The sequence below is a fragment of the Sphaerodactylus townsendi genome, linkage group LG10 (assembly GCF_021028975.2).
Source record: "Sphaerodactylus townsendi isolate TG3544 linkage group LG10, MPM_Stown_v2.3, whole genome shotgun sequence".
Lineage (NCBI taxonomy): Eukaryota > Metazoa > Chordata > Lepidosauria > Squamata > Sphaerodactylidae > Sphaerodactylus > Sphaerodactylus townsendi.
The window spans coordinates 43,649,569-43,671,875 of record NC_059434.1 but is presented as its reverse complement, the minus strand read 5'-3'; positions in this window follow the sequence as shown (position 1 = coordinate 43,671,875).

Genomic DNA, 22,307 nt, shown 5'->3' with positions numbered 1-22,307 from the left:
CAATTGAGCTGGGGCGAGAGCTGGCGGTAGCGATGGAGGAGGGAGAAGAAGACCCCTTCTTAAGCACCGCCGTCGGCCATCTCATAAGCTTTCATAAGCGTCCTATAAGATGTTAGCGCAGCGGTGAGATTTCCACTCCACACTTGCTCTCTAGGCGTCTAAGACCCGCTTCATTTGTACGCCAACTCCTCCGTGATATACCATGGGCCTTGTCCAGCGGAAGCTTGTGGGGGGCGCCGAGGGCAACAACATCGATGGCATCGGAGAGCCGGGCATTCCAGTCCTCCACCTGCTCATTGAGTGTGCCGGCGAGGGTTCAGGGTCCCGAAGAGCATTCCAGGAAACCCAGGAGTGGATCCATAAGTCTCAGCGGGCAGGCAAAAAATGCGGCCCCGCGTCAGCCCTAAACCCGGGTGTTGCGCGCAAAGTCCATCCGGACCTTCCAAAGAAAGGGCATGAGTGGTCGGACCATGGCACTCTATTGATAGAGGATCACGCACCAGGTTCATCCCTGACCCGAAGACCAAAATCCAGCGTGTGCAGACCCGGCCTCATGGGTGGGGGCCAAAGTTGATTAAGGAGAGGCCTAAGCGTCGCCATGGATGACACTTCAGGGTCAGCGGCTGCATTACATTACGAGGCGGCAAGGTCGGCGTGGATGTTGAAGTCCCCAAAACAATAAGCTTGTGGGGAACCGCAACGTAGTCCGACACCACCTCCAGCAGCCGTGACAGGCTACCTCCCGGTCAGCGCTAGGGCGACCGGTACACCAGGAGAACAGCCAACCTCTCCGGAAAGGACGAAACCACTCTGGAGCGACCACACTCCATGCCAGTGATCTCCGGGACAGGGACTGCCCTAAAGGGGATAGACTCGCGGATGAACAATGCCACCCCACCCCGGCCCTGTGTTAAGTGATGTCGGTGAAGGCATCGCTGAAACCCGGCTTGAGCTGACTTAAGCCAAAGCTGTGGTCTCACAACCAGCAAGCACCCAGGTTTTCGGTGACACCTGCCAGGTCCACCTGCTGGGCACCGAGAAAATCTCGAGATACCATGGTCTTGTTGTTGATGGACCTGGCATTGGTTAACACCAATGTGAGCGAGAGTATCCCTGATCCCAACCACCATGCGCTTTCTTGGGATAGGTGGGAGGTCAGAAGGTGAAGCGATTGCATAACTGTCATCTCGTACATCTTCTATCATATAGTCAGCCAGCCTACCGCGGTATATCTGCCTCCGTCTCCATCAAAGCGGGGATCCCCAGCCCCAAAGTTGGTGCCCCGCTAATGGTATGCAACTTCCGCCTATCTAAAACCTAACTAGTCTCAGCCTAACCAGCCCTGGTATGGAAACCAGGCTGACTTCCAACTAACCACCTACGACTAATGCCTATGGCCACAACGGTAATAACTGCAAAAACATTCCTAATTAAGCAGCTTAATCCTCTGCCTGAGGAAAGTGTAATATAGGGTTGGGAAAACTGAGGTTAAAGTGCGCTAGATGATGGCGAAGGGGCTGCACCCACTTAAAATGTCCAGTAGACCCCTTGTAGAGAGTGGTGGTGGGTGTAGGAGATGGTAGAAGTGCTACAGCCGGGAGTGAAGAGGCTGCAGGGGCTCACACCGCCCAAGCCACACCACCCAAGCCTTGGGCTGCTGGTGGAACTCCTGCCGTAGCTGCCAGGCCCCACCCCCTGCAGGTGTTCCCAATGGGGTGGGTGGGGGAAGGACTTTCACTCCTTCCCGAAGTGGCAGCAGCTGACAGCTCACACCAGGTGGACTTCTGCTTGGCAGGCAGGCAGGCAGGCCAACAGGAGGGTCTGTCCCAGGCAGGGCTGAAAGGCTGGCTGCCTTGGGCTGCTGGTGGAACTCCTGTTGTAGCTGCCAGGTTGTCACCTTAGTCACCTTTTAAAACCGGGACGGGGTGGGGGTGGGCATACTGGACGCCGCTGCGCACGGGCTGCCAGATGAGGCTGTAGTAGATGGCCAGGATGATGATGGCCAGCAAGATGGAGAGGACGTAGGCCAGCACAGTGGCCAGGCGCACCCACTTCTTGTTGGTCTTGGCCGCCATGCGTGCCTTCTTGTCCCCGGTGTAGGTGGCCGGCTTGCCTTGCTCCCTGCCCGCCGCCTCCTTCTCCTTCATGGGGGCGTGGCCCTTGGCCCGGTGCTCCGCTGCCCGCTCCATCTTGCTGCGGCTCCCAGCGGGGAGGGCGCCTCCAGGGACGTGCCGTCGATGACATCACCACCACCAGCACCAGCACCTACCCCCCCGGCGAAAGCCAGCGAGAGGCGCCCGCCCAGCCCCACAGAAGCAGCAGCAGTGGCGGAGGAAGCCGAGGGAAGGGAGACCGGGAGCTGCGGCTGGCCTGCCTGGAAGAGCCTCCTCCTCCTCCTCTCCTCCTCGCTGCGCGCATCCTGGCCTCCCTCTTCGGCGACCTGGCTGGCAGAAGCGGGCAACTCCACTGACAGCTCTGCGCCCGGCAGGGAGGGAGGAGAGAAGCGGCGGAGCAGGGGCAGGGCTGAGGCTGAGGAGGCTGCCGCACTGCCTTCTGGGGCGCTACCTGGAGCGCCCCAGAAGGCAAAATCAGGACAGGTGCAAAACCCCGCGGGACACGGGAAAGATTGGTGTAAGGTGGGACTGTCCCACCAAAAACGGGACGTCTGGTCACCTTATCCTAAAGACTTGTACACCAGTGCATTAAGTTACACATTATTGCTATTTTCCATTCTCACAACATTTTCACATTTTCCACATTCTCAAAATTCAGTCATTAGGAGGTGCTACTTCTGATTTCCATCAGAAATAATGCATTGTTATTCATCTTTTTTTCCCCTACCTGTGGCTAAGAAAGCAAAACACAAATTGTAAGCTTGTAAATAATATTCAGAATTTGTTGGATAGTTGGTTAGGAAAGATTTGGATAATAGTATAGGTAAAAAGATAAAGGTAGAAGCACCAGGGGTGATGTCACATTACATTCTAGGCACACTGTTTACAGGATGATTTGCCACAGCCTTCTTCGGTCATCTCCACTTTACCCCCAATAAGCTGGGTACTCATTTTACTGACCCCAGAAGAATGGAAAGGTGAACCAACTACCTGAACATGATTTCTGTTGGAATCAAACTCAGGCAGCCATAAGCAGACTGCAGTACTGCAGCTTACCACTTTGTGCCCAGGGGCTCTTTAATACTAGGTACACATTAATGTTTTAAAGCCTTGTTTGATTCCATACTGAGGTACATTTAATTCAAGAGTCATAGATTGCACTCATGGTTGACTTAAAGGCCTGTTTTCCTAGCAACCCAAAAATTTTCTGTAAGACAGTAAGGCACGGGCCAATAACAGCAATAACGGCAAAAGCGGCATCCCTAGGTAGCTGATGTTTGCATGGGAAGCGCAACTGCATGGCAACAGCGCCGCCCTCGCTCCTCCCCAGCGGTCTTGAAGCGGTTGCTGTTTCCCAATCTCGCTCCCAAAGCGAGGAGTTTTCACAAACAGCAGCTTTCGGCAACTGTCCTGTAAAGAATTCCATAGAAGCAGAAGCCAAGAGCTCTTTGGTGAAAGACGTTTGTTCAGACATCCTAGAAAGCTCAAAAATTGCGCAGTGAATGACACTTCCATGAAGCACAGGTTTATAACTCTATCCATCCCATCCCCTCAGCTTCCCATGGGAGCAGGAGACCTCATCTCCGCGCGGAGATAAAGAGTCTCCGCCCGATGAGCTGGCCCATTCTTCCCGGGCTGTGGAGATGTACTCAAGGTTGGCGGCTGCCCTTCCCATCAACACCATTGAAACCTTTACACTCTACCTCCCTTAAAGAAGACCCCTCCCCAGGTTTTATGCGGAAAGAGGCGGTGGAAAGCAGAAATAAGTGGGGGCGTCAATATTTTTCGGAATAAATCCATTGATTATGCAGGAATATCCCACCCAAGAAACTAAATATTACGAAAGCGTTTGCGGTCGCGGAAGTCAGGATGGCGTCAATTTGTGATTACTTGTGGCCATCAATAGTCGGTGGGGTCTCTCCGGCCGGAGTCGTGCCAGGCATCGAGCGGGAACCTCCTTGAGTAAACTGGAATGGAAGACAGGATGAATGTTACTTCAAGAGGTTAGGCCAACGAAATCAATCGGGCAGTGACATCATTAATCACTTTAGTAATCTGAAAAGGTCCCGCGAATCTTTTGCCCTGGTTTTGGAAAAGAATTTATGCCGCGTCTCTGAGATTTTTGGTGACAAATACACCCAAAGCCCACCGCAGAGGAAATCCGGCGGTGCTATCCGCTTACAACTTTTAGAGTCCCTTAGCCTGTTGTAAAGCCGGTCTGAACGATTTCCTTTCGGCTGGATAAGAAATCCATTGTTGAAACTCTGGAGGATCAATGCTGTGTGAATTAGTTGCGGTAACGCGGCGGGAAAGGCGACCAGACCTGCGATTTCAAAGGGGTTTTCTTTGTACTACTATGAACGCATTGTTATAGGTGTACTCCGCCAAACCCAGGATGAGCTCGCGCAATTGTCTTGGTGGTAGTTGGTGTAACAGCGTAAATATTGCTCTGGTTCTGTTACTTCTCTCCGACTCACCCGTCACTTTGAGCGTGGTAGAGAGTGACAGCGAAGTGACTAACAACCCTAAAAAAGCCTTCCAGAACTTTAAGAAGAATGGTGGGGCAGCGTTGAGGAGACCATGCTTGGCCGGAGTGTAGGCGGTAAACATGTTGAATGAACAGCGTTACTTAGCAGGGCGGAGGGATGGAAGCACATGGAATAAAATGGGCTTGTTTGAAAAAATAAGTCCACCACTACCCGCGCCAAGACGATGTTGCCACTTGACTTTCCGGTAAATCTGTAATAAAATCCATGGAGATGACTTCCCAGGGCGGGAGGAGGCCACCCGGGAAGGTTTCAACAGCCCATGGGGCTTTCGAATGTTTTGGCTTCTGCACAGACAGAGCAACCTTTATCTCGCCTCAATGTCCTTGCGCATTGCGCCACCAAGAACTGTGGCCGGGCCAAATGCAGAGTTTCAGAGAAGCCAAAATGTCCAGCCCGGCGGGCATGCGTGGCAGGCTTCAGAACCTGCTTGCGGAGGAGGAGCGCCTGCTTACTCCCCTCCGCTTAAACTCCATTCTCCAAGCGTGGTGGGAATCACCTTCCTCAGCTGGAAGCTCGCGCCCGCCTCCTCGAGTTCCGCGGAAAGGAGGAGAGCGAGAGACTAGGAATGGGTGGTGAAGAGGTGGGCGTCTGAGATCGGTGACAATGCATCCCCAACTGGGAGGGAAGGGTAGTCGTGAATGTCTCGTGAGCAGCTCCACCCCTCGGGTAAGCCTTGTGAGAGCTGGCGTCAGCCAGTTATTAGTTTCCGGGGAAAAAATGGACTGTGAAGCGAGAAATGCGGCCGCCGGAGTTGTTTCACCCGGACATCTTGAGGGGGGGGTGAAGAAGCGGCCAAGTTTTTTGTGATCCGACCAAACCTGAAAGGGGTGTTTAGCCTCCAGCCAGTGGCATGAAGTGGAGAGTGCTACTTTGATGGCGCGTCTCTTTATCTCCACAGTCAGTTGAGTTCAGCACGGAGAATTTCTTTGATAAATAAGCACCGCAGACCAGCCTACCATCTTTATTTTTTCTGCAAGAGGCTGCCCTGGCTTTGTCCGAGGCATCCGCGTGAACCACAAGCGGGAGGAGATCTGGGTCAGGGTGCTTCAGGATGGAGTTCAGTGGTAAAAGCAGACTTTAAGAGCTGAAAGGCTGTTTGACATTCTTCAGACCAGGAAAGGGGCCCGGGCTTGGCGGACAGTGGATCTTTACCCTTAGTGCGTAGGGTCTGTGAGAGGAGGAATGATTCAGCGGGTTGGGGTATGAAGTCCGCGATAGAAATTAGCAAAACCAAGAAAGATTGGAGTTCTTTTCGCGATTGGTGGGAAGGGCCATTGGAGGGACCAGCGTCAATTTTCTTAGGATCCATTTTAAGCCCTTTCGGGAAGGATCCGGTAACCAAATAGTCAATAGAGGTCTGATGGAAACAGCATTTGGAAGTTTGGCAAAGAGAGAGTTGTTGAACAGCGTTTTAATACTTCGAACAATGCTTCATGCTCTTCCATGGTTTGTGAATAAATTAAAACGTCATCTAAGTATACCACAACTCCCTTGTACAATAAATCATGGAAACCGTTGATAAGAGACCATAAAAGCCCGAAATTTATAACGAATGGCATTATTAAGTATTCAAACTGTCAAACTTTGTGTTAAGCAGTCAAGTGTTCACATAACCTTCCGGCAATTCTGACCTATGTAAGCTTCTCTCAAGTCTAATTTAGTAAAGATAAGCCCTTTGCCCAATCATCTAAAGGTCCTTGATCAAAGCCAAAGGGTATTTATTGGACGGGGAGACTGCATTGAGACCTCGATAATCTGTACCGGCAAGTAAAGACCCATCTTTTTTTACAAACAAAGCGGGGGGAGCAGCGTGTGTGTGTTTGGTAGCCCGCCCGGATGAACCAGCCGAGTTCTTGTCCAAGAAGACACAGTTCCTTCTCCTCATTGGGACTCATCACGGTAGATTCTACCTTTGGGCAGTTCGCCCCGGCTGTATGATGATTTTGCAGTCCAGTGTCTCTATGGGGTGTGGCTTGTCCTTATTCTTGCTCCTGAAAACTCTGGCTAAGATCTTGGCGTACGCCCGATTAGGTGCCAATAGAATCCGGAGCAATGCTGATGAAAGCCAGGGGGGGGGGGTGTGTCAGGAGAGTTGGGTTTTCCCCAATTCGTAATGTTCACGCGGGGAGGGTCAGTGAATTCTAAGATCCTTTCTTTCCAAATGAATTTTGGTTCATGTAGCAATAACCATGGCATGCCCAGAACTATGGAGTGTTTGGCCACTGGCAAAATAAAATTAATTTTTCTCCCAATGGTGAGAACGGAGGAGAACGCGGTTGTGTTTTGAACTGGGCGGTCCTTACGTTCGAGAGGAGCTGCCCGTCCATTTGGAGTGAATGGTATAGGCTTAACCAGGGGTGAGGGTCCAGACCTGGCTCCTCTGCCACCTGGGGCGCATTAAGCAATGGGAGCAGCCAGAATCCACGGGGCGAGGAGGCTATAATGCGGGTATCTTGGCGAGTTGGCCAGAAGCGCTTGGACCTTGGTAATGGGGCTGCCTTCCTCCGCAGCGTCAGGTCGGGCCCATGTCCATGGGGGCTGAAAGGCAAACAACTGCTTCCCCCTCCTCTGGATGCGCCGATGACGCTTTAGTGAGCCTTCGAGGCGGCCCGATTTCGCGTGGTGGCAGCGGATGGGGTCGCGTGGCTGGAAGCTGTTAGTTTGTTTCTTAGCCGGACAGTTGGCGGCTAGATGACCTGGTCCTCCGCGGTAAAGAACCTGAAATCCCAGTGGCGGCGTCAGAGAGTGGTCTGTTAAGGCTGACTGGAAGGCTTGGCGAGGTAGGCGCGAGTGGCGGGTTTTGAAACTGGCCCGCCTCGGCAAGCGTATTCAAAGCGAGGCATACTTAGGATCCCAACTGGATCAATCAGCGATAGTCGCGAGGAACTTCGAATTAAAGAAACACCGTTTCAGCAGCTTGCGTCAACAGCATCCAGTATTAGCATTTCATGCGTTCAGGCCCTCAGGAGAGTCCGAGGCAACGCCCGCCGCGAAGTTACGAGGCAAATTCTGCAAGCGAGCAGTTTGCCCTGCTGGATAGTTTTGATGGTGGACAGCTTCATTTTGGCCGGATCTTGAGCGCTCTTAAGGCTTGGAGGAATCACGGGCACCGTCACGAGAGTCGCCATCTTGCAAATCCATAAGAGTCTAAACCAGTCGGCTGCTGCCCATCCAGGGCCGAGCCGATGTCGACTATTTTCGCTCAGACGGTATAAATCATCGCGAGTCCTCCATGTGGGCATCGAGTTGTAAGATGAAGTAGGAGTTTAGGCGGTCCCATCAAAGCGGGCAGGAATGCGAGGGCCTGTAGTAACCTCCCACGGCTCTTAAGCCTGCAGGCGGATCGCGCGGAATTGAGCAGGTTAGGCGGGCAGCGGTTGCAGGGGGGGGCGGGATGCGGTGCCAGAAGCACGATATTAATCCGGTGCAGCTGGCGTTCAGTGGGAGCGCTGGTCCTTGGAAGGTGCTTGGGGCCCAACAGGTGCCCTCTGAAGCGCCCGGCAGTATCCCGGTGACAGCGTGGGCTCAACTTGGGGCTTCCTGGTCTGCTGCTTCCTCCAGTTCCTCTCAAGGCAGCCAGCTCTCTCGCTGGTCAATGCATCCCTGGTGTAGAGCTGCTTTCGTTCCAATTTGTAGTTAGTCCCGTTTAATAGCTGCAGTAAGCTCACTTTAAAATTGCATAAGGCCTGAAACGCTTTCAGCGTTGCCGCTGTAAATCCAGTTTGGGCGTTCCAGGACCTTATCATGGACTGACAGATTCTGCATATTGTGGTTGGGCGCATCTTTGTACCGGTCAACTTTCGAGTTGGACTTCTTTGCGTTACTTCCGGTCCCTCTGCAGGTTTTGGCGCTCTTGCTGCAGCTGTACCCGTTCCTCCTCCCATAGCTGGCGTTCACGGGTCCATGCTTCTTGGGCATCTTCGCGGTCGGCCCACTTCCTCCTCCCAACTCTCTTTCGATGGGAGAGGAACGAATCCGGCTGGGAGTGCGAGCTTTCTTCGGACTCGCCGTGCGTCTGGGCGAGACGCCGGAGACACCGTAGCCACCGGTGGCTCCCGGGGCACACCTCAGGTGCAGCCGCTGACCGGGATCAGGGGGGATCCGATGCGGAGGCGATGCGGATACCCCTCCCAATCCGCGTTTAGTCCCGAGTGTCCTTCCGGCGGGCCCCAGTGCTGTGCCCGCGGTGGTTCTTTGGGAGCATCACCAAATCACGGAGTCCAGGAGATGGTTCAATGGACTCCCACGGTTGCCGCATGAAGGGTGAAGTTAAGGCCGTCTCCTCCCTGACAGGTTGCATCTGAGGTTTTATCAATCCCATCACAGCGGGTGAGATCCGATCCACAGGCTTCGATCCATAGACAGCGCCCCAAAGCGACTCATGTAAAGTCTCCATGGTAGATGGTCACGTCCCTCGTTCCAGCGGGTAAAGGCTTCGTGCTGATACGGGGGGCCGGGGAAAGAGTCACCGAGACCCGTTCTCCCGCCCGGTTCCTCCAGATCCAGAGGAAGGTCAGGCCCTCTTTGGGGAGCCACAGCAGCTCCCAGAAACATCAACCTCTCCATGCGAGACACCCAGGGTCCACTGCACTAGGGATATAGATGAATTAGGATTCCTGCCACAATGTAAGGAATTCCATGAAGCCAGAAATAAAAGGCTCTTTGGTGAAAAGGCCGTTTATTCAGACATCTAAGCTCAAGTACCGCCCAGTGGCAAGAGATGACACTTCCGTAGAAGCACAGGTTATAACTCTATCCATCCCATCCCCCTCCCGGCTTCCCATGGGAACGGAGACCTCATCTCCCGCGCAGAGATAAAGTCCCGCCGATGAAGCTGGCCCATCGCCCGGGCTGTGGAATGTACTCAAGGTTAGGCTGCCCTTCCCATCAACACCATTGAAACCTTTACACTCCTGTAAGGAATTCCATAGAAGCAGCAATAAAAGGCTCTTTGGTGAAAAGACCGTTTATTCAGACATCTTAGAAAGCTCAAGTACACGCAGTGGCAGGAATGACACTTCCCGCCAGAAGCACAGGTTATAATCCTATCCATCCCATCCCTCCCAGCTTCCCATGGGAACGAGACTCCTATCTCCGCTGCAGAGATAAAGTCTCCGGGCCGATGAAGTGCTGGGCCCATTGCCCGGCTAGGAATGTACTCAATAGCGGCTGCCCTTCCCATCAACACTATTGAAACCTTTACACTCTGCCTCCTTAAAGAAGACCCTCCCCAGGTTTATATGCGGAAAGGCTGTGGAAAGCAGAAATAAGGTAAGGCCATTTTCTTGGGAATAAATCCATTGATTATACCCAGAGGAATATCCCACCCAAGAAATCAAAATATTGCAAGCGCTTAAGCATTAAAGCGAGAGTCCAGGATGCCAATTTCAGAGGTGCTTGTGCTGCCAACACAGTCGGGGGTCTCTCCGCTGGTCGCGGCTAGGCATCGGAAGCTGAGCCTCCTTGAGTAAACTGGAATGGAAGACAGGATGAATGTTGATTAAGAGAGCAGGGGCAAATCCAATCGGGCATTATCATTAATCATCACTTTAGTAATCTGAAAAGGTCCTTAATGAATCTTTTGCCTAGTTTGGAAAACTATGCACGCCTCTGAGATTTTTGGTAGACAAATACACCTGCCGACACGCGAGAGGGGAAACTGAAATGTGCTTTATCCGCTTGCAACTTTTGGGAGTCCTTAGCCTGTTGTAAGGCGGTTCGAACCGATTTCCACCCCTCGCTAGGGATGAAATCCATTGCTGAAACCTTGATGATCCAATGCTGTCGCTGTAAAGCGCGTGTAACGCGGGAAGGAGCCACCAGACACTTCAAAGGGTTTTCTTTGTACCGCTATGAACCGCATTGTTATAGGTGTACTCCGCGAACGGAATGAGCTCTCGCACTTCAATTGTCTTGGTGGTAGTTGGTGTAACAACGCAGTCATTGTTTCACGGTTCTGTTCGCTCTTCCACTCACCGCCACTTTGAACGTAGGGCGGTGACCGCCGGGCTGCCCCCCCTAACAACCCTAAAAAAGCCTTCCAGAACTTTGAAATGAATTGGGGCCGCGTCGAGACCACCTTAACGGGCGGAGGTAGACGGTAAACATGTTGAATGAACAGCCGGCAACTTAGGAGCGAGGGGACAGCTACTACGGAATAAAATGGGCTGGTGGAAAATAAGTCCACCACTACCCATAAGACCGTGTTGCCATGACCTTCCTCGCAAATCTGTAATAAAATCCATGGAGATGACTTCCAGGGGGGCTGGAGGCCACCGGGAGAGGTTTCAACAGCCCATGGGGCTTTCCCCGAACGTTTTGGCTTCTGCACAGACAGAGCAACCTTTAATATACCACGTCCTGGCGCATTGCCGCCACCAGAACTGACGCATGGCCACAAATGCAGAGTTTTCAGAAAGCCAAAATGTCCAGCCGAAGGCATCGTGGGCAGGCTTCAAGAACCTGCTGGCGGAGGGGGGGAGGCACATACCAACACTCCCCTCCGGGCCAAACTCCATTCTCCAAACGTGAATTGAATCACCTTCCTCCGCTGGCTCGCTGCAGCCCCGGCCTCGAAGTTCCCAGGAAAGGAGAGACGCAGACTGGGAATGGGTGGTGAAGGAGGAGTGGACGCCTGAGATCGGGTGACAGCCATCCCAACTGGGAGGGGAGAGAACAGTGCGGAATGTCTCGTGAAGGCAGCTCCACCCCCCCCTTCCTCGGTAGGCGCCGAGAGCCGCCAGCCAGCCAGTTTATTGGTTTTCCCGGGGAAAATGGACTGTGAAAGAGAAACGAGAAAGAAATCGCCCAACGGAGTTGGCTTCTTATGGACATCTTGAGGGGGGGGGTGGAAAGAGCGCTGCTTTTGGTAGATCCGACTCAAACCTGAAAGGGGTAAGCGAGGCCCTCCAGCCAGTGGCTTAAGTGGAGTGCTACTTTGGATGGCCGCAGTCTCTTTATCCTCCTACAGTCCAGTTGAGTTCAGCACCGAGAATTTCTTTGATAAATACACGGAACCAGCCTACCATTTTGTTTTTCGCAAGAGGGCTGCCCCAAGCGCTTTGTCCGGGAGGCATCCACGGAACTACAAACGGAGATCTGGGCCAGGGGTGCTTCAGGATGGTTCAGGTAAAAGCAGACTTTAAGAGCTGAAAGGCTGTTTGACATTCTTCAGACCAGAAAGGGGGCCCGGCTTGAAGCTGACAGTGGATTCTTGCAATTCCTTAGTGCAAGAGGTCTGTGAGAGGGAGAGTCAGTTCAGCTTAATTGGGGCATGAAGTCGTCATGAAATTAGCAAAACCCAGAAAAGATTGGAGTTCTTTATGATTGGTGGGCGGGCCATTGAGGACCAATACTTTAGCAGGATCCATTTTAAGCCCTCGGCGATCCGTAACCCAAATAGTCAATAGAGGTCTGATGGTTTCAGCATTTGAGAGTTTATAAAGAGAGAGTTGTTGAGCAAGCCGCTTTAATACTCAACCAATGCTTCATGCTCTTCCATGGTTTGTGAATAAATTAAAACGTCATCTAAGTATACCACAACCTTGTACAATAAATCATGGAGAACTTCGCTGATAAGGGCCATAAAGCCTCCGGGGCCCCACTTAACTAATGGCATTATTAAGCATTCAAACTGTCCAAACTTTGTGTTAAACGCGCAGTCAAGTGTTCATAGCCTTCAGCAATTTGACCCTGTAGTAAGCTTCTCTCAAGTCTAATTTAGTAAAGATGCCTTTGCCCAATGCATCTAAAAAAAGGTCCTTTTGGATCAAAGGCAAAGGGTATTTATTGGACAGGAGACTGCATTGAGACCTCGATAATCTGCGCAAAGTCAGAAGACCCATCTTTTTTTTTTTTTGCATAAACAAACGGAGCAGCGCGGTAGGTGTTTGGTAGTTCGCCGATGAACCCGCTGAAATGAAAGGTTTTGTCCAAGAAGGCATCGGCTCCTCTCCTCATTGGGACTCATACGTAGATTCTACCTTGCAGTTGCTCTCGCCGTATGATGATTTTGCAGTCAGTGTCTCTATGGGTGGCAACTGATCGTGATTCTGTTCTGAAAACTCTGGCTAGATCTTGCACGCCGGGTGGATGCCAATAGACCGGAGCAATCGCTGATGAAGCCAGGGGTGTGTCAGAGAAGTTGGGTTTTCCAATTCATGTGTTCACCGCAGGGAGGTCAAAGAATTCTAAGATCCTTTCTTTCCAAAATGAATTTTGGTTCATGTAACAATAACCATGGCATGCCCAGAACTATATGGAGGTTTGGCCACTGGCCAAAATAAAATTAATTTTTCTCCCAATGGTCGGGCGCGAACGGAGGAGAACCGGTTGTTTTGAACTGGCCGGTCCTTCGCTCCCCAGAGGGCTGCCACCATTTGGGTGAATGGTATGGGCTTAGCCAGGGAATTTGGTCCAGACCTAGCTCCTCTGCTACCCAATGTGATTAAGCAATGGGAGCAGCCAGAATCCACAGCGGCCGCAGGCTATACGCGGTATGCTTACGATTGGCCAGAACGCTTGACAGTAATGGGAGCTGCCTTCACTCACCGCTGGCCAGAGTCGGGCCCATTCATGGGGCTGAAGAAAAGTAAACAGCTGCTTCCTCCTGATCACCGATGACCGCTTAGATGAGCCCGCCGGGGCGGCCCCGATTTCCGCGCGGTGGCTTGGCAGATGGGTGCGCGGGCTGAGCTGTTGGTTTTGTTTCTTCCGGACAGTTGGCTGCTAGATGACCTGGTCCTCCGCGAGTAAAGACACAATCCCAGTCGGCGACGGGCGCCAGAGGTGGTCTCGTAGGGCGGCTACTGGCTTTCTGGTGGGCTTAGAGTGGCAGGTTTTGGCGGGCGCCTCCGCACGAAAGTATTCCAAGCGAGACGCCACTTGGGGATCCCAACTGGATCCACCGCTTATAGTGCGAGGAACTCAATTAAAACACCGCTTTCACGAGCTTGCCGCCAATGCGCATCCGAGAAGTATTCGCGATTTCATGCTCAGGCCACTCATAGGAGGGAGCTTCCAGCAGCCGCGACGAATTCACGGGCAAATTCTAAAACGAACGGGTTATTCTGCTGGATAGTTCTTGATGGTGCGATATTCATTTCGGGCGCTCGATCTTGGAAGCTCTTAAGGCTTGGAGGAATGCGGAATCGTGGCGAGTCTTCATCTTGCAAATCCATAAGAGTCACAAACCAGTCGGGTTGGCTGCCCCATCCAGGACGGAGCCGAGGTCCCCGTGAGATTTTTCAAGGCCAGACCGGGTATAGATCATCATAGTCCTCCATGTGGGCATCGAAGCCAAGAGATGAAGTAGGGAGCTTGGAAGGTCCCATCAAACGGGCAGGAATCGGGGCCTGTAGTAAATCTCCCCTTTCCATCGCTCTTGGCTACTTGCAGGGCGGGCGGATGCGCGAGGTTGAGCAGGTTGGGCTGGCAGCGTTGCACGGGGGGGGCCGATCGGTATGTATTACGCCGGGTACGCCATGCCCGGGTGGAGCTGGTCCTTGAAGGTGGCAGGGCCCAACAGCTGCCCTCTGGCGCCGCAGGCAGTATCAGTGGGGACAGCGACTCCAACTTCTGGGGCTTCCTGGTCTGCTGCTTCCTCAGTTCCCCTCTCCAAGGCAGCCAGCCTTCTTGCGGGTCACGCATCCTGGCGCATGCAGAGCCGCTTTTCGCTCCACCAGCCAGTTCGCCCCGCTTAATAGCTGCAGTAAGCTCACTTTGCGCAAGCGCAGTCTGAACGCCGCTGCCGCTAAATCCAGTTTGAGCTGCCCCAGGACCTTATCATGGGACTGACAGATTCTGCGCGATATTGTCGCTTGGAGCGCATCTTTGGCACGGTCCAACTCGAAGTTGGGACTTCTTTGGCGCTTGCTGTTCCCGGTCCCTTCTGCAGGTTTCGCTCTTGCCAGCAGCTGTGCCCGCTCCTCCTCCCCATAGCTGGCGCTCACGGGTCCATGTTTACATCTCGCGTCGCCTAATTTCCTCCTCCCAGCTCTTCGGCGGGAGAGGGAACAGATCCGGGCTGGGAGTGCAGGCTTTCTTCGACTCTTCGCCGTTTGGAAGCGACATCGAGACACCGGTGAGCCACCGGTGGCTCCTCGGGCACCTCAGGTGCATGACCCGGATCAGGGATCCGGACGGAAGACGGCACGATAATTCTCCCAATCCCACGCGCGAATCCCAGTGTCCTCGCCGGGCCCCAGTAAGCAGCGCCACGGTGGTTCTTTGGGAGCATCACCAAAATACGCAGTCCAGGAATCGCTCAATGGACTCCTGGGTTGCCGTGATGAAAGGTGGTCAGGCCCGCCTCCTCCATGACAGGTTGCATCTGGAGGTTTGTAATCCATACTAAAACGGGTAGAGATCCGGATCCACAGGCGCCGACCATAGACAGCTCAAACGACTCATGGTTCCCCATGGTCGCCGCCACGCCCCTCGCCCAACGGATAAAGGTCCCGCTGCGGCGATATTTGTGACGGGAAAGAGTCACCACAGACCAGCTCTCCGCCGTCTTCCAGATCCAGAAGGGAAAGGTCGAGCCCTCTTTGGGGGCTAACGCTACCTCCCCAGAAACATCCAACCTCTCCATGCCGACACCAGAGGTCCACTGCACTAGGGATATAGATGAATTAGATTCCTGCCACAATGTAAGGAATTCCATAGAAGCAGAAATAAAAGGCTCTTTGGGTGAAAAAAAAGACCGCTTATTCAGACATCCTAGAAAGCCTGGCACACGCAGTGGCAGGAATGACACTTCCGCCAGAAGCACAGGTTATAACCTATCCATCCCATCCCTCCCCGCTTCCTGATGGGAACGGAGACCTCATCTCCCGCTGCAGAGATAAAGTCTCCACGATGAAGCTGGCCCATTGCCCGGGCTGTGGAATGTACTCAAGGTTAGGCGGCTGCCCTTCCCATCAACACCATTGAAACCTTTACACTCACGCAGGGCAGGGGGCATGTCCCCTGGCCTGGGCGACGCGCTGGAAGGTTGCAGGGAAGGTACATCATTCGGGTGACGGCGCAGCCATGCCATGCCTTCCCTGCCCTACTACAGGGAATCTCATTCGATCCTGCTAGAATGACGCCGACGCCCCCCCGAGCATGGCTGTGCAGAAACGGCCTAAGCCACACTCAGTCATTACATTGTGAAACTGTCTTATTTAATTAAAGCTTTCACATCTCTCCAAATATGAAAAAAAATAAAATTAAAAGAATAAAGTTCTATATTATTCTGCTTTAGGGAAAGTAAGCAAAGCTTGAAGAGAATTACAACTACACAGTTAAGCATAGCTAATAGCAAGTTAAGCATGATGAGATCTTGTTTTCAGAGCAAAGAGAATGAGCCTTTGAAAATAATTAATTACTTTCATTTGGCTTCATCACAACAGTGAAACTGCACATGCTTGTTACATAATGTTACTTATAAATCTTCAATTCATAATTCCCTTTTAAAAATAAAATGTTAATAAATGAAGCTTTTTGTGTATGAGGTTGTCTTTATAATCATATTGTTCTAGCATGATTAATCTAAGATAAAAATTTGAGATAGAGTCAGAAGACAGTTCTGATTAAAATTCAGCCTTCTGTATTAACATAGGATTGCCAGCCATTTGTCAACAACCTTCAGGACAGACAAAAAACCATAGAGAAAGTGCCGTCATGAAGCTGTGATGTCACTTCTAGGTACTTAACTGGAAGAGATGTCATAGCATTACTGCAATGCCACTTTTCTCTTAATTTTGTTCCTGTTGCTCAACTGAGGGTCAGCAGCGGCTGAGAATTCAGGAGCAAGAGGTCTCCCACTGTAGTGGAGACTTGACTGCCCTAGCCTTATTTAAGATAGCATGTGCTAAGGCTGAGTTGACAGTAAAAGGGCAAACTTGTGTTTGAACTGATCCACTTGAATGAAGATGAGAGCCCATAAGACTGAATGCATTTTCAAAGGAGAAAAAATAATCTTCACACACACACCTCTTCTTGATATACACAACTGACAGCTCAGAGAGAAGGCTAGAACTTGAACCCTTCACAGTATTTAGGGTTTTTTTTAAATGTGAAAAGATGTTTTTATATGGAGGAACATTTAGTCATGGAATACTTCACCTTCAACTTGAAATTATATAAACCAGAGGCTGACACTGATTAATAAGAAATGGACTCTGATTATTCTTAAGTGAATGTGTGGCAATGCAGATCCTCTGAATAAATGAAGGAATGTGAAAATAACAGTAAGTGACCAATCTGGTTAAAAAAATTAAATTACACCTTTGTCCTTAATGGAGACCAAAGGGGCTTACATTGTTCTTTTTTCCTGTGTTCTATCCTTATAATAACCCTGTGAGATTGTTATGTTAGGCTGAAAGTGTGTGACTGGCCCAAGGTGACTAGCCCACAGAGTGGGGATTCAAACCTTCATCACTCTGATCCTAGTCCAAAACTCTCACCACAGTGGTTCTCTTTAACTTTAGTAGGAAGAACACCAACTGCAATAAACTTTGTTCAAGAATTAATGAAGGTCATGTGATCTACAGTTCAGTGCACTGACGATCAGTTCCTTAACTGAGGTGTCTCTAAATTGCAAATTCTGTCACTACAGTTATTGCTTGAAAATATGGGTATGTTATCTCTATTTTAATGAATTAGTTCCTTTCTTTAAGGCCTATTCATACTGAAAGTCAGGAACATAGCAGCTGCTTCCTGTGGGTGCTTTCCACACTGATGTAGAAAGTTTCAGCTGCAAGCAGGGCCAGCTCAGCAGCATCATGGCAGGTGGATGCTGATAAAGCAGCAGTGAAGGAAATGGCTGGCAAGTGTCAAGCAAGCTGCCAAGAGATGCTTAAGGAAAGCTGTTCTGTAGTTGCCAAGCTTTTACGAGAGCTCAGATGCTTACAAAGCCCAGGAGCACTAACCAAACATATGCAACTTACTCTGCTTTATTTAAAAAGGCTTGGGAAGTGCACCCAAAGTGCTCATTCTGCCTCTTGCTGTTATTGCTATTGCTGTTGTTGTATATTTCACAGCTGCCAGATCTTTAGCTGGTTGTTGGCCTTTCATTACAATTCGAGCCTCACCAAAGGCTCAGGAAGCTATGTAATGTATCGGGCGGCGCTCCTGCAGATCCCAGCAGGGCTGCCTTCTGAATTTGACAGATGTTAATTTTGTCAATTTGAAGATGTTTCAAGTGCTGTCCTAGTGTTGTTGTTGTTATTTATTTATTTGATTTATTATACTGCCCACCCCTGGAAGGCTCTGAGAAATTATGAGAAATTTTGTAGGAACAGACATTGGTGGCAGTGTATTGTTGAAGGCTTTTACAGCCGGACTCAACTAGTTGTTGTGGGCTTTCCAGGCTGTGTGGCTGTGGTCTGGTAGATCTTGGGGCCGAATTCCCACTACCCGTCGAAGCCAGCAGTTTCAGAGCACAGAACGTCCACCAGGAAGCCGAGGGAATCCGATTCCCTGGTGGTCGAATCTTCACTACCATTCTAGCCAAGCTTTCAGAACACAAACCAACCAGGTTTGAGGTTGTTTGTGTTCTGAAACCTGACTAAGATGGTAGTGGGGATTCGACCAGGGAGGTCGTTCCTCAAACCTGGTTAGTTTGTGTTCTGAAACCTGGCTAAGACGGTAGTGGGGATTTGACCCTTGTTGTTAACATTTCGCCTGCATCTGTGACTGGCATCTTCAGAGGTGTATCACAGAGAGAAGTTTGCACACTTCTCTGCATACACTACTCTGAAGATGCTGTCACCGCCAGATGCAGGTGAAATGTTAGGAAAAAGATCTACCAGACCATGGCCACACAGCCCGGAAAGCCCACAACAACCAATGGTGGCCGTGATGATGAGGGGTGGGAGGAAGGAAGGATGGACAAGCAACCAGCATCTGAAGAGTGGTTGGCCTCTCTTTCTGAACATGCTTCAGTCTGTAGTTATAATTAGTATCTTTCAACATGACAAAATAGTTATGCTTTAGGTTCCCAAATGCCTTAAGCAAGGCCTGAGGATATTGAAGAGCAGGGTATGATGCAATATGGCCCACACAGTTCCAAACAAGATCAGTTCTGGCCCAAATAATGATATGATTTGTGCACACAAGTTATAAAATATTTCAGAGATACATCATGCATATCTATTGACCAATACTGAATCATTTTGTCAGTGTTGTTATAGTGGTTGAAAGTTGTCTGAGACATTACTTCTCTAAAAGTGCAATATATAGGGGTTTTTTTAATAAACAGATTTAAGTAATGGTATGAGCAACCACAGGACTCTCATAGGCCAATTCTGCATGAGCCAAAACCAGTGCCCTAGGGACGGTAAAAACACCGTCCCTGGGGTGCTGTTCACGCAGCTGCCGCTGCTGCAGCATAGTAGCACCATGTTCACGTCCACACCAATGGCATGAAAATGTTGCTTTCAAAATTCACTCAATGAGCAAGTTTTTGGAAAGCAGCGTCTTCCCACCAGCACAGTGCGAAGTGCACCGAAGTGTGGGTGCCGCTTTTAGTAGTTTCCGGTTTGTTTTGCTTACCTACCTTTGCTCCCTGCGAAGCTCCAGAGGGCGGAGTGTGTAACTATAATGACAACTCAGTGAAAAAAATCAGCACTTTCTCCACTGGAGGGGATTTCAAACATCAGCAAACCATTGGAGATAATCCATAAGTGAACAAAGTGAAGTGTAATGCTTTGATAAGCTCGCAAAGGGAGATACACCTGTGAGTTTATTTGCAGTCATTGTCAAGACCCTAAATCAAAACCATTACTGTAACGGTTTCCTGTTCCTTGATTGAGTTTTGTATTGTGATTATGTTTACAGATATAGACGTGAGAATATCTTGAGATTGCTCCACCTTTGATTAACTAAGTGCCATTGAATATAGATTTTTTTGAGTATGAAATATTGATTTATTGTAAATTGTAATTTTATGGTTTAAGTTGTTAGCTGCTTTGAGCCTGCTACAGCAGAATAAAGTGTCAAAAATTAAATAAATAATAATAGTATAGGGAATGTGAACATAATTTTAAATTTTGGCTGCTGTCTCAGAGCTGTATTTCCACAGACAATGAGTACATCCGCCTGCGGACACTGACTACCAACTGCACTATTTTAGAAACACTGCTGCTACCATATACCAACAGCACAGTGTAAAGCACTTAGACAGAGTGGTGTAGGAGGGGACTGTGACTACCTTGCATGAAATCCTGGGTATGTATTTGACCTGTCAGTGCAGACAGAGTAGGACCTGCTGCCTGGAAAATGGACCATAGATGAGTGCATCTTACTTTAAGCAGTCAGATGCAAGGATAATATATGGCATTGGGCTGTCAGTTCATTATCTGTGGAAGGTTCCTTTTGCAAGAATAAATTACCACTATTAGTGGAACATATCCATGGCATCTGATCCATTCTTAGACAAACTGCACTCTTACCGGATGCTTCACAAGTGTAGATATAGCAAGTATGGTGGGAATAATGGGGCCATCTGAAATTTGATGGGGTATTCAATAGCAGAATATTACAGTTTTATGAAAAGATTTCAAGGAAATTACTCATAAATTCCCATATATTCCTAATTCATTTCCACAGACTAAATCAGAATTTGAATGTTTTTACTGCTCTGGCTATTATACACATTCAAGTGATTCAGTTTTTTTTTTAAAAAAGTGTAATTTGATATCTGAGGAAACTGAAGCCCCATTAATATTCAAATATCCAGAAATAACTTGTATAACCCAACACTATCAATTTCATTCACATGATTTCCTTATAAAAGGCAAAGATGTTTTACTAGCAGTTTAAAGCTTTGGAAAAGAATTTTATAGTGGCATTTATGCAATAGCCACTAAGGGAATAGTTTATTTCATGTAACAATTTTTAGCAATATTTTCAGTGGGAATATATTGAGGAAAACACATTGTTTCTGCTTGTCCCCTAATTTGTAATGTGATAAAAGGAGAAAAATAATTATAAGGTGGCAAATGGAACAGATTCTCCAATGGGTGCTTTCACCAGACAATAACCCTCTGGTAATTTTTCTTGCAATAAATAACACAACCAAATCATATCTTTTATTGCTGTGAGTGTTGATTCTGTGGTGCAAGAAGGGGGGGAATGGTTACTAGTTATCCAGAATGACAGAAACACATTTCTTCTGGCTCTTCGAGTAGAATTTGAAGAGGCAACAATGAAGTAAGAGAATTCCACAAATCCATCAATGCATAAGTGGCATCATTGCTGGAAACGGAAATTGTTGGAAACAGTGAAAGTATCAAAGGTAAAACTGAAAATAATCACATTAAATGGAATATGGGAGGAAAAAGCTGGTTGGGAAACCAATAGCAAGAGAAATAGCTTTTCTTCTGTCTCCAGTAAAGATCAGATTTTATTACAGATTTACTATGATCAAAACCTTCGTAGATTAAATATAATAAAAAGTAGAAGTTTCTAAAAGAGTTACCTTTTGCTATTTTTAATATTTATTTCTAAGCTTGGGAATGGGGAATGCAGAATGCATATATGAGGTGGAGAGGACAAGTGGAATGAGATCTGAAAAGATAACTCGGGGCGCCATTGCAGCAGGGGAGGAGTGAGCAGCAGCTCTCCTCTCAAGAGCCAATCGATTAGGTGAGTCGATTAGGTCCCCCATCACATGACAAGGAAAACCTATACAAGGCAGCACCTGGCCAGCTCAGCCTCTTTTCAAGGCCAGCGAGCGAGCAGACCCACCCTCCCACCATAGGTTTGAGGGGTTTTGTTATTTGTTACTGTTCATTGTTCATTGTTCATTGCAGCCTGGACGATTTTGGAGCATAGGAACACATCCGTATCAGAAAGGCCGAGCTTGCATGCTGGACCTTCCCATGGTTGAGGGCCTCAAAAAGGGTCCTGGGGGTAGTGGAGAGCTTGATGGCACAAGCTACAGAGACTCTGCTTGAGAGCTCTTGAGAGCTCCCAACCCCCGTCAGGAAGGTTTGTCACTAAATGGGTATGCACCCAAGTGGCACCAAGTAACTTTCTGTTCTAATCCCCATGGGGGACGGAGCTGGGTCAGCATGAATGCTGCCCAAACGGCCAGGCTCAGCACTTGCTGCCTGTATGCCAGGTTCAGCACAGTTGCTGCCTGGTGGCCAAGATGTGCCCCTTATGCTCACCCAGCTTCCTATGTTGCTGATAAATAAACGTGATGCAGCCAATTTCTACTCCAACTAAGAACAATGTCAGTGGTCAATGATGAGCGAACATCTGCACGCAAACTGGTATACTCTTTTCCACCAGAGCATCTAAGTAGAATTGTAACTTCATCTGCCACATGCTGGACTGTATTTTAGAATGCTCCACTTGGATTCTAGTGCGTAGGCACTAAGCAGAGCATTCTAAAACAAAGACGGTCCAGCATGTGGTGGATTATTCTACTTAGCTCTTTTAGTGGAAAAGAATATAGTAGCACCCAGGGATTCCCCCGGCTGGAGCCACAGGTGGAGAGGCAGGGACACTCAAGTCAGCTGCCAAAACAAACTGGGAGAAGCCTACTTGTGGGTCAAGTCTGACTGAACTGGCCCTCAGTGGACTGTGGTTGGATACTCACCTTGGCAACAGCAGGAGGCAGAGAGGACAGCCCCTGAAATGAGGGATTGGA